The following is a 19,312-nucleotide window of genomic DNA, read 5'->3' as shown; positions in this document are numbered from 1 at the left end:
AGATAAAGATTATTGCACAGTTCTAATCCTAACTAGAGAGGCTGTACTGTCACCGGACGCACTAAAACAAGCCAAACCAAACACAAATAAAATGCCTCAACGGGCGCAAGAACGACGGTTGCTGAACAGGCGATAAACGAAGCACTCGTAACCCAGAAATGACCTTTGATATCAAAATACAAAACATAGTCTATCATGCAAATACTCCAAATCATCATGTTAAGCCGCTGCAAACATACAAGAAGCTAAATTGGTGAAAAGACCGAAATGGAAGCGGCATATATGCGTGTAGAAATCTCTCAGACATTCTAGTTAAACCTAAATACCACGTACGAACTGTATATCGTGTTGACCCGTCAACACCTTTTTAAAAAACTAGACACGATTCTTGTTCTTTTTTCAGTTCAATACCAGGGAAGAACTTGGAGCTTCTCAAGTCAACTTGACTGAGCTAATAACGTTATTTCGCTATCACAGTCTTTCAAAATTCAAGATGGTTCCCAACAAAATAATCCTCACACTCTTGATAATTTTTTGTTTCCGGCGGTGTGACGTAACCCTTTGTGTTTCGTCCAATCAGCGCCAACGTCCGAAATTCGGACGTTCGACACAGACTCAGAAAGGTTCTGTGTCACGTCAGGCCTTCCTCTCCTCTTCTCCCCCTCCCCTTCCCCCCTCCCCTTAAAGACTAGCTTGCGAGCAAGCTCTCTTGGGGGTGGGGGGCGGGAGGGGGAAAGAGGAGAGAGCTTGCAACGATGTCTCAGGAATTGGAATGCCGCCCCCAATACTCCCCGCGGCTCCCTGCTGTCCTAGCTGTCAGAATTTGGCCAATAAGCGCAAACCGAAAACAATAGCAAACGTAAACAAACATGTGAAAGGTACAATATACACTTCGAAAGACGGGAATCCTTGTTGAAAAAAACTATAGTTTCTCTGATCGAGTATGCCTACCGAGTGCCACAAAAATCAGAAAATTTAGTGAAGGATTTTACTTAATGGTGAGCACACTAAAAGCTGATTGACCAAAAGGTCGGGGTCACAAATCAAATGTCGTCCCAAGGGTCAAGCGAATCTTGCCGACTGCAGTGTCAACGCCACAAAACTACTGGACATAAAAAATGTCGAAAACTTGACACGGTCCGGCCAGGGAAAAAAGAAGCAGTGTAAGGAAATCGGAAGGATCTCAATTTTGCAGCCGGGTTACCGAGAACGAGGACGCAATTCTCAATATCGACAATGTGGTTTCATTGGAACACTCAACTCGTGTGAAATTTGTGATGTTGTGAACGAATAGCAAAGCCGCAGAGGTGAGAGTGCCAGATCAAAAGGAAATCGTTGCCCTAAAAAACTGGCAGTTCGCTGCTAACGCCGTACCGAAGCACTCGGAATTGAGTCAATATATTCAGAAAGCTTTAATTTGTGGCGTGAGCTGAAAGATGTTCATATTTTTTTCGGCTGAGCCAAACACTGAATTTAAGCATTAGCAGCTTGACTTTGCTCGGGTTTTAATTCCAGAGAAAACCTAAGTTATCTAGAGAAATTCTCGCAACCTTCACAAATAGAAACTCCGCCACCATTTTTGTGTTGTCAACACGACGCACGCGAAGAGCAATGACGTAAGCACCAAATGCAATATCCACCAATCAGCATTTTGCGTTGAAAAATTCAACGCAGAAATGAAAATTCCTAAAATATCGTTGCAAGCTCTCTCCTCTTTCTTCCTCCCGCCCCCCACCTCCAAGAGAGCTTGCTCGCAGGCTACTTAAAGACTGCAAGCAGCGAGACTGGAGCGAGGAGAAATAAACGAGAAGAGGCTCCTCTCCCCAAGCCCCCTTCCCCTCGTTCGCTCTCGTTTTTATTATTTTTTTTTTTTTTCGCGCTCGGCTATTTCGCGCGACCTCTCGACTATCCAGAAAGGGACTGCTCGCAGTCAGACGCGTTCAGGGTAACTCCGCCCACAATTCGTTAAACCCATTAAAAATCCAATTAAAAATGACAGCTAATAGATAACAACTCCGCATTGTTATTCAATGACCAGAACACCGGGCCCGGGCCTGAACATTAGGAGCGAAGGGGAATAATCGCCGAGCTTCTTTGAAAAGGCCAAAATTCGATTTTTTTTTCAGGGCCCAGAGTAAAAGAAATCGACGACACAAACGCCCGAGGTGTAATTAAGAGCGTGGCTCAAGACAACTGGAAAGCTATCATTTTAAAGCATCCTGCGGTGAATTCTGCCGACAAAGCTTGTTCCGCGCGGATGCGAAAATTACATTGTACTTGAAAGAAATGTGATGGTATATTTCACACACGTTCGACATTCAAATCCTAGCAGTATGCAGGATGTTTGTCCCATGAACCTAGTTTAATGGCCTTAGCTCTCACGAGTCTCCTGTAGCTCAGTGGTAAAGCATCCGAACTAGTAATCGGAAGGTCTTAGGTTCGACTCCTGATAGGAGCACTCGGATTTCTTTTTTCCTAGTATGCCTGCGTCACTTTCTGGAATGATACATCTTTTACATTGTACTTGTTGGCACAAATGTCTTTTAATAATTGTGGGATCTTCTTGAAGGCAACTACTTTTAAACCAAAGTCTTTTGACTGCAACTGGTCTTGGAAAATACTGCGAAACAGAACAACAACCACAATCGAGGCCGTGTTGGCAAAGTCGAAGCTTTGATAAATAATGGATTTCCCGAAATCAGTGGGAAGAACGGCCATTACATCTTTTCGAGAGAGCGCTTCTACTGCTAGCTTCTGTTCCTCTTTAAGAACTAAGCCGCCGAGTTGATCGCTTAAATTTACGAACACATCGCTGCTTCTCTCTCTCACCGAAGCCATTTTTCTAGTGATCTGAAGTTAATTACACATCAAGCAAACTTGTCTGACAGCAGCTATTGTTTATGGACCAATCGGAAATTTCCGTTGCTGGAGCAACGGGAAATTTACCTTTCTTTTCCTTCTCTCCCCCAGTCTCTTCTCGTTTATTTCTCCTCGCTCCAGTCTCGCTGCGCTATGAGCACACCATCTCGACTAAGCAGAAAGGGACAGTCTCTTCTCGTTTATTTCTCCTCGCTCCAGTCTCGCTGCGCTATGAGCACACCATCTCGACTAACCAGAAAGGGACTGCTTGCAGTCTACGTCTGTTACGGCTAAGAGCGCATTCCCTTTCTTTTCCTTTCCCCTTTTTTCCGCCTCTCCCCAAGCCCCGTTCCGCTCGTCGCTCTAGTTTTTTTTCGTGCTCTGCTATTTCGCACGACCTCTCGACTATCCAGAAAGGGACTACTTGCAGTCTACTCCCCTTAAGAAGGCCTAATACTCAGGCTACGTTTTTTGGTGGACGTCAATCAAAGAATCAAGAAGTGTATGTGTTAACAGAATTACTTCGTACGTCTACACTCTTTCCATCTGGTTCTGATTTTTAAGCAACTATCAAACTGAAGTAGCTTTCTGCTTCAAATCGTTATTCGTCGGAATGTGCCAGTGAATCCAAAGCAAAGGGGCCGATCGCACTAGGCGGAAAAAAAAATTGTAGGCTCAACCAAATTAAAAGGAAATTTTTGCTTTAACAAATTTTTGTGCGTTGATCACGGTCGCACTGAGCCGGAAATAAAAACATGACAAAATGTATATCTACAACTGGAAACGTCAATCAAATTGTTTGTTCTGTATTATCGTATTCATTTCAGCTATGCTCGCCAGTTTAGCGCGGATAAATATCACATGTCACAACATTATTGCTGTTCTGCCTGAAATTTGCTCATTCTAGGATCAAAACTTTGAAAAGGAAAGCGAGGGAAATCTACCCTGTCCATGCTGGATGCAAATGATTTTCAGTTTGGCTGCCTTATGCAGTAAAATGGATCAAATTCTGCGCTAATGGATTTTGGAGTGCTAATGGATTTTGCAGACAAACAAAACAAGCGAGGGCATCGTCTGCCGCCGATTTTTGGTCGCGGCTTCTTTGTAGTTTGGTAAAGCCTGCCGCACACTCGAGGAAACTGACTCGCGAGGCGATCAGCTCAGCTGTTTCATCAAGTGTGCGGTTCAGTTTTCGTGAGGTTTTCGCCTCGCGAGGCCGTGAGAAAAATATCTGTCATGATATTTGAGATTTCGCCTCGCGAGGCGAAATTCTCACAAAAACTCAACCGCACACTTCAGGAAACAGCTCAGCTGATTGCCTCGCGATTTCTCGCAAGGCAGCTTGCTCAGCTCTTTCCTCAAGTGTGCGACAGGCTTAAAGGTTGCGAAAATTTTGTCAATGAAAAACATTCCGGTCGCACTCGTCTAGCATCAGCGTTGACAAATTTTTTTGCAAAGTAAATAAAAAATCGGCCTTGTGCTACCGGCCCCTTAAGATGGTAGTTAATCAAAACAAAGTTAAGACATTTAAAATACATCTTGGGAACTCACAACTTACCAAAACAGTTTGGCGGTTCTCCTTCCTTTCCGTAAGGGCAAGGCTTGTCGAAACCTACAAAGTTAAGTTTAAGTTAGAATTAAAAGTTAAATTTCCATTAAATATATTATAGGCATAGAGGTAGAACAATGTGTGGCTATGCAAACTTTCTTACCAGCGCAATAAGCGGTTGCACAGTAACGAAGAGGCTTTAAGTAGTATACATAGTATGTTCCACAGTTTTTTATGTTAATGGTAAGAGTGTCCGAACAGGTGTCACCAAAACTGCTGATGCAGGCCGTGCGAGCCACATTTCCTTCCGCCTGAGTTGGATGCTTATCCCTTAACCAGATTGGATCGTGGGTGCCGCAGTAGAACTCTTGCACAGCCTTTTCAGGCATTTGAGTTCCTCCAAAACTTGTAAAGCGATACCAGTCCGAACTGATAAGCCGATCACACAACAGCGTTTGGCCTTGCTTCCATTTGCTTCTTATGCTACGGCGAGGATTGTTAATTTCCTTGTAATTTTTGCAGCAGTCATTGCAAACGGGTGTCTGACAAACACATGCATTTATGATGAAGATGATAATATAGCAACCCGAAAATACAAATCTCCTGAAAGGCATGCTTTTTTGGTCGTCTTAAAATGATTAGCGTAGTTGGAAGGGTATACGTTGAGTCGTTTTGAACTCATGCAGTCGTCTGAGAGGTTTATAAGGAAGTATCACATAACAAAGTAACATGAAATCTGTGATTGGATGCAAAAATGACGCCACCCTTGGCAACGACTGAGGTCAAGACATTCAACACTATTTCGACTTCCTTTCCGGAAATACAAAATAGTTTTCCATATATATATATTATCTTTCGCTTTTCACGCAGAGCTACTTAGGAAAAACTGCAATAGCAACGTCAATTTTTCAAAAAGCGAAAGGGAAACTGTTATGAAACACCCGGTTTAAGAAAAGAAAGAAAGAAAAAAATCCATCAATTGTTTCCTACTAAACACCTTGTAAGCCAAATGTCCACAAACCAATTGGAAACTGATCCTTCAGCGTTTCGTGAATTCGAATTGGCAGCTATAAAATAGGAAACAACAAATGGAGAGAGCAACTTTGGGCCTCGTTTACGTTCTTGCGTCAAACGAATTTACCTGTTTTTCATCTCATTACAGTTGTATTTAACTCAAATGTGCTTATGGTATCATTAAAGGTTGCCGAATTTTCTTGACAAGTGCGCTTTCGGTTACGTTCATCTAGCTCCCTTATTTGAACTGACATGGACTGACACTGTAATTTAATTGGTGTTTTTAAAATATTCACATCACAATTAAATCTGTCCAATGCGTTGGTTGACGAACTGCGGCTATCAGTAGTTATTCCTAAGGAGCAAGTATGGGCAATCTATTTTTAGTCTATTGGCGGTTGCTCCAAATGAAATTACCTTATTAGGCCTTGCGAGCGCGAGGACTTTTAAAATATTAATTTACGTGAAGCACGCAAGAACTTCCTTTCTCGCTGAAGTGCACATGCGCTTTTAAAGGCCGAGTTTCACGGTCAAGCGCATGCGCGAGCAGACCGGCTCAAAAATAAATTGTACGGGTCGACACTAAATTCGTAGCCTGCGTAGCAGTCGTTTCCGTTTCCTTCAAGCCAAGCGGGGCAAGTGCGCGAGGGCATTGGGAAAAAAAGGGCAAAAAAGTAGGAGCGGGGGGGAGGGGCGGGGAAGGAAAGGAAACGCCTGCCGCTGAGCCCAGACATTTTACCGAACGCCGTTCGTCAGCGAACGGGAGGCAATGATGTATTACCATTGGTCAATCGTCTGTCAATCAAACTCATAGACTAAAAGGACATCCGGTTAACCGTTTATCAAAATCAAAATATAGTTCGATATCAGGGTGGTTCGATATAGTTTTCATTGCGCTTTGGTTTGTTGGTAGGTATTATCGTCTCAACAAACATGGTGTCATTCGTTTTTCGAAATCCCGCCGAAATTTAAGAAAATTTGTTCTGGTTGTCGGCGGTCTAAATGACACGACAATCTGAAAGCTTGTTTTATTTCACGCTACGCGAAATACAATTAATTTTATCCTGGAAACGCGAGGAAGTATTTAGCCATGTGGGACAAGCTCATTCTGTCTGTAATTCCAGCAAATGAGTTGATATTCTAAAACATTAGTAAAATTTGTCTTGGGTAATTTTATCTACCCTTGAGCGACGTACGTAAAGTTCGAGAAAATCTTCTAAAATACAGTCGACTACCGATAACTCGAACCTCGCGCTAACTCAAAACAATTTTCCTTTCCTTTCAGGTAATTTTCTTCATAATTTCACCCTCGATAACTCGAACCTTTTTCAATTTCCCTTGAAGGTTCGAGTTATCGGGAGTCGACTGTACTGCAACTTGAAGTAAACAAGTTGCCCGCCGCGATTCTGTTTTCGCTGATTGGTTCTCATGTGACATTTGACGTGACAGTGTAGGCCCCAAGGGAGCGAAGCCATTTGGGGGCGTTCGGTAAAATGTCTGGGCTCAGCGGCAGGCGTTTCCTTTCCTTCCCCGCCCCTCCCCCCGCTCCTAATTTTTTGCTCCTTTTTATCCCAATACCCTCGCGCTTGGCTTGAAGGAAACGGAAACGACTGCTACGCAGGCTACTAAATTCGCTGCGAGCTTGTGGTGGAACAATCTGGTGAAATCGCGCCCGAATTTGGATCATCCGCTCTTCGTTCTTCACTTTTTATAATCTTTGTTTCCTGTTGTAAATATAAGTTCGATTTTTGTAAGGTTAAAAGTGTTTTAGCATTCGAAAACGACATTTTTGTCGATGGATCGGCAAGGAGACGTCGCGGCCGACCGGCGACGGGACGTTCTGTAGCACAGAAGTTAAAGCGGACAGAGTGGAGTGGATGTTGAAATCCTGTGTGGCTAAGATACGTCCACCAAACGTGGAAAATTGGTAAAGAGATAAGTCTGTTTAAAATAGACAACGATTTCGCGGCACATCTGCTTTCGCTGGAAATGGCAAAGGTCACCAACTGGCTTTGGATGAACTCGCGAGGATTTTCTAGATTTCAATCGTATTGTTTGTTCATATGGAAGTCAACTGTCAAAAACGGAGAATTTGACGGACAAACAGCATCAAAGATCAGTGTTTTGCTTTGGATGGAAAAAAATTGTACAACACTGAGACGCGAAGCGAATAAATATGAGATCAAATGTGCGAGTTAGTTGTAGTCGTCTATTAGCGGGCTCGAATAGCGCGCAGTAGGAAAAAAAATCCAAAAGATTTGCGGCAAACTACAAAATCTATTGTAAGGTATTCATTTATCTATAAAATTATGGTCATTGCGAATGGCAAACGCAGTTTTGATTTGCCACCATGGCAGAGTTTTCTCAAATGCATTCCAGCATCTCCGAAGGACGCTCAGTGTTGTTGTTACTAAACGGTCGCATCGCTTCTCGAAGCTTGCGGATTTCTCGTTCTTCGCCTTCTCGCTGGTGTAATAAAATCAGGCTATCGAGCGTACACACTATAGTAAGTTTATCACTGAATGCTGATGAAATACTGGATTTAAGTACGTAAGTTTGAGGGAGCTTCTCGGCTTTTCGAACCGCGCGTAATAAAAAAAGGTCGATGCCGCGAGATATCGGCATTGTACTAAGATAAAACCGTATACGTTCGCAAAAGGTCTGGCATTTCTTGAATGTCATGGGACATTCACAAAGCGGCCCTGCAAAAATCCCCATGTGTTTTACATGGACAGCCTTTTTGTTTCTTTCTGAAACGTAACCAAAACACTGGCCGGTCAGTTTATTTTTATACCAGCAATTTATAAGACTTGCCCGCCGTATCCCGCCGGTGTTGTGTACTCGCTTCTAATTGGTCCAAAAACAATTGGCTTGACAGCGCTAACGCAGAGGAGGTTGGACGCGGTTCGAAAGGCATGCTGGGACGAGTTGTCGGTTCGAGGTCAGTTGTAACAAACCTTCGTGCTGTGCGGATCTCAAGGAATGACAAATTTTCGCTTCAAAAAGGTAGAAAATCGGCTAATTCGGCAATTTATTCGATAAGTTTTCTCCGGTTACCGTTAGCACACATCGACTGACTAATTTAACGCTCAAAACGTTGGGTTTATACGGCGATCCTAGCGATCGATCGATCGAAAGCCGGTACAGCCGAAACTGCTCCATGTAATCAGTGTAATTATCACTTCCATACAATTGCAAAACCAATCCTGTCGTCCTTCTATGAAATCGTACCTTTTGAATTATAATGTACGATCACGGGCTCGAAAATCTGGCATTGAAATATTCAGAGTTCATAACTACTGGAATCCAATTCTGGTGGAAATAGCCGAATATTATAATACGAAATGAAGTAAACAAGGATTGTAGGGAAATGAAGATTTTCACGACCTTACTGGATAGGAATTTTGTTTAACCATTCTGTATACTGGTTGCCAATGAGACTGAGACATGGAAAAAAGCTCTCACACAAGTTCAGCTTGCAAGAGTCATAGATTTTAGCCACACAGGAGTACTAAATATGTTTGATATAACAAGTTCTTTAATAATAATTTGTTTTATTACATCACATGTTGCATGAGGGAAATGAAAACATCAAATTGATCTTGAATGAAATAAGTCAAAAAACCTTGTAAACAATGCCAAATACTCTACCTTCCTTTACTGGGCAGACCCTTACTTTGTATGAAAGAGTCAGTGTACTGTATTTGATCAAGGTGAGGGGCGCTGGGTGCATCTCTCTCTCTCTTAGTCCTTTGAGCCCCCAGTGGGGCATAGGGCCTGGGTGCATGCTCCCTCTTTAATTATATATTCAAAACAAAATAAGCCCTTTTAATACAAACATCAATACACAAAACAATGTTATGGAGATTTTGTACATTAGTACCCTCAAACATAGAGTGTGAAAGCCAAATAGTAAGTTGGTAAGGAATCACAAATGAACAATAAAAATTCAGAGTAAGTACAAATAGCTGCTCAAAAAAAGTACCTCGTTTCCATAGTCTAACAAACTATGATAGCACACAATATAAAAATATTGACTTCGCAAAAGTTTTGCCCCCCCCCCCCCCCCCTTTCCCATTACTATAGTAGTACAGCCTTATGAAAAACTCCAAAATACCTGTGAGCAATATTCTCTTTAATCTTGGAGAGTTTTAGTTCAGTACTAACAAGACAGGCTACCAACTATCAAATCTGTTTTTGTTTTATTTTAATAATGACAATCACATTAATAATGAAAACTGCTGTACATATTGCACATGTGATTCATAACTTGGCAAAGGAGCACAATATTATAGTCACACTAGATGTCCTCCTCTCCTTTACATGCACTAGTCACTTTAAATCTACAACATATCCATTGTAATTATGTTATTGGATAATTTGGAGAAATATTGAAATACAAATTGAGGGGAACTCTGCTCACAAGGCATGCCCACCTACTCATAAACTTTTTATCGATTGACTACCCCGGGATAAACTGAAAACAGCATACATTTGCTCCGACGCTAACAGAACTTTCAGTGGCAACTGACGAGATTCATAGAGAATCGAAACTGCAGTCTTGCCTAAGAAACAACACTAAACACTTGTCAGAAGAAATCGCTGAAGCATCCTAGAGATTCCCATGACAGTTACTGACTGTCTTAGCTTTTAATATCTGCCGGATGCGAGCTAACGCACAAAACAATGGAGATACATGTCAGCTCAGCTCTTTAAACTTGGAGAGTTTTAGTTCAGTACTAACAAGACACGCTACCAACTATCAAATCTGTTTTTGTTTTATTTTAATAATAACAATCACATTAATAATGAAAACTGCTGTACATATTGCACATGTGATTCATAACTTGGCGAAGGGGCACAGTATTATAGTCACACTAGATGTCCTCCTCTCCTTTACATGCACTAGTCACTTTAAATCTACAACATATCCATTGTAATTATGTTATTGGATAATTTGGAGAAATATTGAAATACAAATTGAGGGGAACTCTGCTCACAAGGCATGCCCCCCTACTCATAAACTAAGGGCCTGTTTACATCGAAGTGTATTTTGTACACCAATGTGAAGGTGGATGACTCGACATAGTTTGCAGAGCATACCAGAGATTTCAGCTACTGACAATAGTCAAGTGCAATTAAGATCAAATTAGCATACATCTACTTTGAAGGTCATCTTGCAAATCAGCTGTCGATCCCTTTTATTAACAACACAAATTACATACAATTTATACACAATTATATATTTATACAATAAGCACAGAGGTAATAAGTCAAAAAATCATCAATAGAGATTTCATATATGCTTGACTTCTGATGTAAAATACATGCCTGAAGTGACTAAATATTTTTTTTGTATGGGAATATATGGAAATTTATACAGTCAGTTATGCATAGAGTGTATACAGTTCAGGCATGCAAATTGTTGTACAAGCATACAAGATATACTTTAAAACTATAAGTAGAATGTAATTTCTGCACAACTGATTCTTAATTTATGGAACTAAGTCGCAAGTGGTTCCCCTTTTTAGTTATTAATTCTTCTGTGGATCTGTGCTTGTGATAATTAACTTTAAGTTTCTCTCGTCAAACCAACGGATATGTTTGCCCACGTACAAGCAACAAAACAATGCTTCCAATTATTCCATCTATTCTCCTCGTAGTTGGTTAGCTTTTCCTCAGTTGGACTACCCACTGGCCGCTTGCTCGTCATGATTTTACCTGGTGAAATGAAGAACCGGTAGTTAAATTTGATTTTTTTAAACTAGGAGATTACGCGGACGGCATTCAAAATTCGCGGGTTCTTCGTCACGTTTCATGGCGTGAAAGGCAAATAGTGGCAAAAATCCAACTACTTCAACATCGTATAATTCACTAACCAAAGAGGCGCTTAGGGGCGCCTGATCATTTTCTATTAAGAAATTAACCTTCTTTGGAATGGATATTAATTTTGAAGTCTGAGAAGCTTGAGTTTGGAGAGAAATTGACAAAATGTAACATCAACTCAAATTTCACGAAGCGCAACAAAGGCCGACAATGAAGCACCGAAGTCGAGCCCTAACTTGTCTTAGAAATTAAGTTTAGAGTCGAAAAGTTTCCTGTAACTAGACCAGTACCAACTCGAACGTGTCCTGTGGGTTTGAAATCGCAAAGCTAAAAACAAGTACGTTAAATGATTAATATTGATACTCACTTCTTCCTAAAAGCCCGCCATGTTGATTTCATGACCACGATAAAAGAGCGTTCGTGATTCGCTAATGCGACCAACAATAATGCGTTTCGAACCGTGTCCAACCTCCTCTGGCGCTAACGTTATCGCTCGCACATGCGCCGAACCGTGAAACTCTCCCTTTAATATAGGGCTTTGAAGGGGTCAAAAGTGCCAATTTAGCTATCTCTGTACTTCCTTGATTCTACATCTGTTATTTTGTAGCATTATAAAAGAGCTTATACCCAATACTTCAAATTAGAGTTTTAAGCTGGATCGATTTATCGAGAAATGTTGATTGTTTCAAACCACCGTGTGATTTTCACGCTTGAAAAGTCACTGAAAAGTTAAAACCCCCTTTACGGCAAGTCATCTGTGGCACGACAGAAAAACAAAACCAGAGACTGATATTAAGTTTCTAAATTTATCCCCGACAGTGTGTACAGTGTGCAGTTCAAACTGAAACCCACTAGTGCGCAATTGAACAAAATGCCTACTAGAAACAAGTTCAAATTTTTGATGCAATAATACTGAATTGTCAGTCTTACCCCCTTTCAGAGGAATATAACTTTCCAGTGAAACATTTTAGCCGCTTGTTTCCAAAACCAACTTAAGTAACTGTCTGTTTTGTTTTTCTATCGGTGGTTGAAATGTTAATACGTGCTCAGTAATTTGAAATTGAGATATTACTGTATATAGAGTTAAAGTAGTGATACCATTACAGATGCCTACTTTTTTTTCTACTCGTGGCCGAAATTCGAATTAAAATAAAGTGGCATAATTTATATGATTTATGTGACATAGCACGGAAGTCACAGTTGAACCCTATCGAAACCGGGCTGTTTTGCGTCCGTCTGTAACCGGGAAGGGGGTCAGTTCCATAACTCCGAGAGTATTAGAATAGTAAGGCATTGACGGTGACACCTGCGAAAACATTGCAGATGATGTCCTGAGGAAAACAGACAAACGAAATTGAAGCGTGACCATGTGATCCTTGTGACTGTTCTTAAGTGGGCCAAGTCAAGGCTTAAGACAGATCATGAAACGCAATAAACGAACTAACTAGCTTCAACACGAGTGCTACCATTAAGCGAACTACGTTTACTGTTCGTATCTAGTTTTGTGGCACAAGGAAATGCGACCTACCATGATATAAACAACAGCTTCCATGGTAACCGGGATGGCAGGAACACTGCACGTCCACGACATTTCCTTGGTTCAGGCAATGTGTTTGACAGGCTCGCGTTTTATGCAGAGCCGTCACATTACACGACGTGCCTCCACACTGCTCCCTTGTTATTATATGTCTGCGACTTGTTTGGACATCTCCGCAATGCGTGCATGGACTCCATTTCGACCAATTAGTAGAGTACACACAGTTAGCTGCTGTTGAGCCATAGCATACCTGCAACTGCTGCAAGGAGGGGCAGACTGATCCACCGCAGTAGCGAGCCCTTAAAATATACCTGGTTCTTCTCTTATGTCCAGCCACCCCACACTGCTGAGCATTGCAAGCCGACCAAGAAGACCAAGAACTGACCTGACAATAACTGTTACAGTAATAGCGTCGTCGACGCCAGGACTGGCTTTCATCAATAAAACACTGTACTATGACCAAAATTGCTACAATTCGAATAGTTTTAGCTGCGAAAGACATGATAAAAGTTGAAGCGCCTTCTTTGAGAACTGCTATTTATACCCCTAGATCACAAATATGACAATTACTTCTCACGCTGATTTCTTGCATATCTAAAATAACTTTGACTTTTTATGATATGATACTTCCTTGTTACACCACAGGCGGCCCAAGCTCATGTTACGAAATAAACTTGACTGGTAGCGATCAGTACCGGGCGTATTGTGTTACATTTGAATTTATATAGGTTTGTATGGGAAACCAACGGCTTTGTTTAAAACCGTAGAAATTTGAACAATTTCTCAATAAAATTGACTTACCTTGACTCCTTGTTGTATTCTTTGTTGCTTGTCTGTTTTTAAAGTCGATTGGAAGCGATTTGGGGGAGTTATCGTTTCTGTTGACATCCACTCCTACGGTTTTAAACAAAGCCGTTGGTTTCCCATACAAACCTATATAAATTCAAATGTAACACAATACGCCCGGTACTGATCGCTACCAGTCACGTTTATTTCGTAACATGAGCTTGGGCTGCCTGTGGTTACACATCATTGCACACGTGCTTAAATGATAGAGCTTAGATTAGTAAAACATCCAACAAAAAATCCATTGCCAGACCTCGATCGAAGATATTATGTATATATTTAGGTCATTATACATCATCAGCCATCACTTTACATCATTCACCATCACTAGACATCATTCTACATCACTAGGCATCATTCTGCATCACTAGACATCATTCTACATCACTAGACATCATTCTACATCACTAGGCATCATTCAGGTCCATCACTAGACATCATTCTACATCACTAGGCATCATTCAGGCCCATCACTAGACATCATTCTACTTTACTTGGCATCATGACCCATCTATCATTAAGCATCATTCACCATCACTAGATATCATTCTACATCACTAGGTATCATTCAGGCCCATCACTAGACATCATTCTACTTTACTTGGCATCATGACCCATCATTAGGTATCATTCACCATCACTAGATATCATTCACCATCACTGGACATCTTTCAACATGACTAGGCATCATTATCCATCACCAGGCATCACTCACCATAACGAAACATCATTCTACATAACTATGCATTATTAACCATCACCAGTCATCATTCACCATCACTAGACATCATCCACAATCACCAGACATCATTCGCCATCGCTAGATATCATTCACTATCACCAGGCATCATTCACCATTACAGGACATCATTCACCATCACCAGAAATCCTTCACAGCCACCAGATTGGCTTAAACCAAGGAACCAATTGAATTGCAGGGTTTTCGATCCGAAGCATGGGGTTTTAATCTGACAAGAGAGCGCGTTTGTTGAAATGATACCGAGAACTCATCTCTATCATTTCTAAAGAATCCGCAACTGAGATCCACAAAATTAGGATCGAAACCGCGGTCTTGCCTGACCATTACCTTAAATGCTACAGAATTTACTAACTGCCGAAGGACTCAAAGCAGCCCCTGGCCAGAAAGCACGTAATCAAGACACAGGAGGAAATACTAATAGCTCCCGCAAAAAAAAAAAAAAAAACCCGCACAAACCTCACAGTTACAAAGCTTAGCGGAGCGATAACAAAACACACAGCCTTAACTTAAGCGGCCTTTAACCCTCAGTTTAACGCACTGCATAGCTTTCAAAGAAGCTGCAATGCTAAAGAAAGGATCAAGAGACAAATAACCTTGATAAGAAGCACAACATATTGCAACAAAAGCAAACTGAGCCGGGCCCGACAATCTGACAAAAGCTGCAAGATAATGTATAGCTATTGTAAACACGGTTCAAATCCTATCCTTACAACGATAAAAAGAGGGGCTATACTGTTACCAGACGCACTAAAATGAGCCATACCAAGCCTAAACTAAATGCCACAAACGGCATAAGAACGACAGTCGCTAAACAGAAACAATAAGAGGTCAAAATGACCTTTGAGATCAATTACAACACATGCGACATTTAAACACATGGCTTTGTTCAGTGTCTATCGCACAAATCCTCCAAATCATAGATGGCATTAATAAGAAGAAAATCCAGCGCTAAAAGAAAATTTGCAGGGAGCACCGCTCATTTCATAGAGAAAAGGGTGTTTTCTGAAAGACACCCGTGAGGGCAAAACTTTAATTTAGGCCGCTAAACACGTACATGAGAGTCTTGCAGGCCTGTCAACCCTATTATTGCCATGTATTTAACATTTCAGTTCCCTTACAATACCACGTCATTATTTCAAATTTTGAAAGTAATAAATATTAGAAACCAGTCCACCGTGGGACTCGATCTACATGATACATTTTGCCGACATACACGTTGACGTCGCACTATTCTTGGTTTTCACGTGACGTCACCAAAATCTAGAATTCAAAACCGGGAGGCCTACAAAATTTTTACCTTCATTCAAGGAAAGATTACCTAAAAATATGTCTTTTCACAATTTCTTAGCTCGGAGTCGTACTTCCTTTTGAAAATAGAACAGTTTCAATTTCCGAATTTTCATCGTGCGTGACATCAAGAGGACGGCCGTGACAGAGCTGTTCTGTATCTTAAAAATGCCTTTTCGGGTGGCTTTTGAGGAGAAATATTTATCTTCACATTCAAAAATTCAGAAGGGAAAACAAACCTCTTTTCTGGCAAAAGTGAACTCCAGATGTTTTTTTTCTATTTCCGGCCGCCATGTTTGTGTCCCTCAGAGGGACACCAACATGGCGTCCCCATACTAAGCTCTATAAATTTGTGTGAAACGTTTTGACAAATAACTCGGGTACGGAATACCGCACAGATCCGACACTTGGACAGGCTTCTTATTTACTTATCATCTATAACATGTCAATTTCTTGACTTCATTCATGGAATGGTTTCATTTTTTTTTTTCACGCACACGGCAATGGCGTGACAGTGAAAACCGGCAATACAAACTTCCTGTCAAATCTCACCAAATTTTAATTATTATACTTTTGCCAGCTACATCAAGAAATATTTCAAAAGATAAATGGCTCATTTTCAAGACATCTATTAGCTTTCTGTGCCGATTTATAGAGTTGAAACGCAACAAAAACGTATTCACATACCGCACCGGCAATCGCGGGTCAATTAAATTTATCCGAAATACAAAGACAGCTTTGTACCCTACGTGCTTTAAAAAGTATTTGTTTTATCTGCTCAACGACAGAAGGCTTACCTCACTTTCTTAACTGTTTGACTGTAAAGTTTGACTGTTTGTTCTGGTATAAAACGACAAAATTATTTGCATTTCTGTTAAAGAACATACTATCCATAATCGAATCCTGAAGGTACTAATTCAGTGGACAATTCATAGAAGAGGAATACTCTGACTGATTGTCTCACCACTAAACAGGAACGTATTCGTTTCCTTTGGTCAATATTATGACTCTTGGACCTCATTCAACACTGCTGAAAATCGGTTAGTTATGCTTATCTGCAGGTTAAATCAGCACATGGTAAGTCTTTTTTTCATTTGATGCCGTTTAAGATTAGCGTTACACAAAGATCACTTCCGATAGCACGGGGGAATACAACTAAACTCAGTTAAGTTTCCTTTCACCAGTGAACTTTACCCTAACTGAAAAAACAGTTTTTGAGTTTCAAGAACATTTCACGTATCTGTTATTTTTGATCTTTTGTTCTCTTTTTTCCCCTCTTTTTACGGGCTCATTAACGGAAGTAAAGTAAAGTTTGTGATGGTGGGAGGTGGGGTGGGCCAGTTGGTTGGAGTATGGTGGGGCACTGCTTTTTTTTGCAATTGCTTGTCAAAAATTGGCGGGGCGTCATTTGCTATCTCATTGGCTTTTGTTTGTTCTTTTGTTATGGGAGCATTTAGAGCAAAAAATTTAGTAGCAATTCTCTTGGAAGGGGATGGGAGTTATAGTTGTCTTAAGCTTGTGGGTATATTTGGCTATTACAATTAATCTTGAATGAGAAAATGTATCTCGTTTTAGCAAGTCATGAACAGCTCAGGAGCCAAGGACTGAGTGAGATAAAATAAACCGTTGTTTAGTCTAGTACTTAACAACTTCGTAAAGTTTATAGGTGATTTTTTGAGGTTTCAAAGAAAAAATCAAAAAATCATACAAGATTTTGGAGCAACTTTTGAACAACGAAGTTCTTAGTAATTTCGAGCATCTGTTTTAAACTGACTAATTCTTGTGATGGTCTCCAATTCTTGCCGATTAAATGAAAACCTTAAAATCGTCCCCAGTCTCAATTTGAACTGAGAAGGAGGCGGTCGGAACAAACAAACAATCAATGCTGTTTCTTGTAAGACAAAAAAGAGTAGGTCGCTAATTATTCCTCGCGAAGCGAGGTTAATAAATTTGTCGGGCCGAAGGCCGCGCTCGGGAGCTAAGCCGTTCGAATTCGAGCCGAACATATATTTATATGTTTATATATTTCCGTGAAGGTGTCCGTGCTGTTGCCTGGCAACAGTGCGCAAACAAAGTATGAATGGCGTCAGACTGTCTGGCGTCGTCTGAAAAAAATTTGCATACATCGGAAAAAATATGCGTGCATGATCAAATTTCAACTGCAATGTTCATCAATATTCACTGGATACAGAACTATCTCTCCAGAATATTTTCCCTTTCTTTTAGAAATCTTTTTTGTGAAAGATTGCATTGAAGAAATTACACGTTTGTGGCCGCGGTAAAATAATTTTCCGTGGGAAATAAATTCATCGAACACGACAGCGCTGCACGCCCGTTGTACATTACATCGTGTCAGAAATAGATTTTCAACCGCAAACTAGCCTGTGGAACTACGAAAAGACCATGCTCATAAAAAAATCCTATGCCCCTTTTAATCTCCTCATTTGATGCTATAGGACGAGTAAAGAGGGTTTTCCACCCAGCCCCAGCTTCGCGAGGTTTTGCGAGTCACGTATTTCTAGTATAAATACTAGACTAAAGGCGTAAATTGTCCGGAAAAAAAGCCACAAGCTCTGGATTCTCTCAACACAGTCCTCTGGAATAAATTAGATAGGCGCGCTTCGACCCTCCTACTGGGAAGACAGCTCAGAAGCGTTCTTCCTTCAATGCAATATATATTGGTATTTCCATCTATGGATTTTTTTAACACTTTAGCAATGTTCCTGTTGTATTCCGATATACCCATTTCTCAGTAAGAAACATTTTTTAATTCATTTGTTTATTTAATTGTTATCTTTTATTTTTTGTAATATTTTAGCGATGTACGTGTTGTGTTCCGTGGTATCGTGGTGTTGTTTCAGGTGCATAAACCTTTTTTCTGCCACGTTTCGGCCATTTACCGGTCATATTGCGGTATTGTTGTTCCTCAGACACATACTGGGCCTTCTCTGCACGTTTTGGCGATGTCGCTTTGGCGTTACGGGAGTATATCTATTTCTCAGTTAAATATCCCTTTCTGCACGTTTAGAAGATCTTCCCGTTGTGTTTGAGCCTTGCCGGAGATATATGTTAGTTTCGAGCAATGAAATCTGACCTGGTAAACTCACTTTCTGTCAAAAAATTAAATGTTTTGAATCTTTTCGACTTTTTTTTTGGTATGCATGCAGTCAACCCTTGCCTTGCGGACACCTCGCTAATACGGCGCAGAGCAGCTAAATCCCCGGCAAAAATAAATTACAAACGTTTGACTGAAATGAATTCCCGCTATTAAGGGCTCTCGCTAGATTTTAACTTACTAGGTTCGGTTTTACTTTATCAATACTGTGCAACATAGAAAACTTTGCTATATTCACGGCGTGTTATAGTTTGTATTTTAGTCGATAATTTGGATTGTCCTCGTTAAGCAAATTCTCGTGAGTATTGCTCCAAAATGTAGCATTTGGAAACATATTAAGGGCTAAAAAAGCATCACAAGTGTATTATTCGAACTTTAATCAGTTAGTGTGCTGGCGATTGACCTACAATCGCCCTTTTGTTTTACTTTTGGGTATCACATACAGTCTGAGCCGGAAAACGAGAGTCGTGACTCCAGCAAAAAATTGTGTCGGCCTCTAATAATAAAAATACTTCACTA

The 19,312-nt window shown here is 40.7% G+C and overlaps 1 pseudogene across 1 annotated transcript in view; it reads right to left on the bottom strand.

Annotated features, from left to right (window-relative positions):
• LOC146476137 (von Willebrand factor D and EGF domain-containing protein-like) overlaps positions 1–5,055 on the bottom strand; it is a 35,789-nt pseudogene extending 30,734 nt beyond the window's left edge. Inside the window, exons 1-2 of the transcript XR_014865704.1 lie at positions 4,572–5,055; positions 4,418–4,471 (exon numbers count right to left, since the gene is read on the bottom strand). The product of XR_014865704.1 is annotated as a von Willebrand factor D and EGF domain-containing protein-like (transcript). The remainder of the gene's footprint in view (positions 1–4,417; positions 4,472–4,571) is intronic.
• Between the last annotated feature and the right edge of the window lie 14,257 nt (positions 5,056–19,312).

Source organism: Pavona decussata, unplaced genomic scaffold, assembly GCF_977016875.1.
Source record: "Pavona decussata unplaced genomic scaffold, jaPavDecu1.1 SCAFFOLD_79, whole genome shotgun sequence".
In the NCBI taxonomy this organism is placed as follows: Eukaryota; Metazoa; Cnidaria; class Anthozoa; order Scleractinia; family Agariciidae; genus Pavona; species Pavona decussata.
This window is presented reverse-complemented; position numbering and strand designations above follow the sequence as displayed.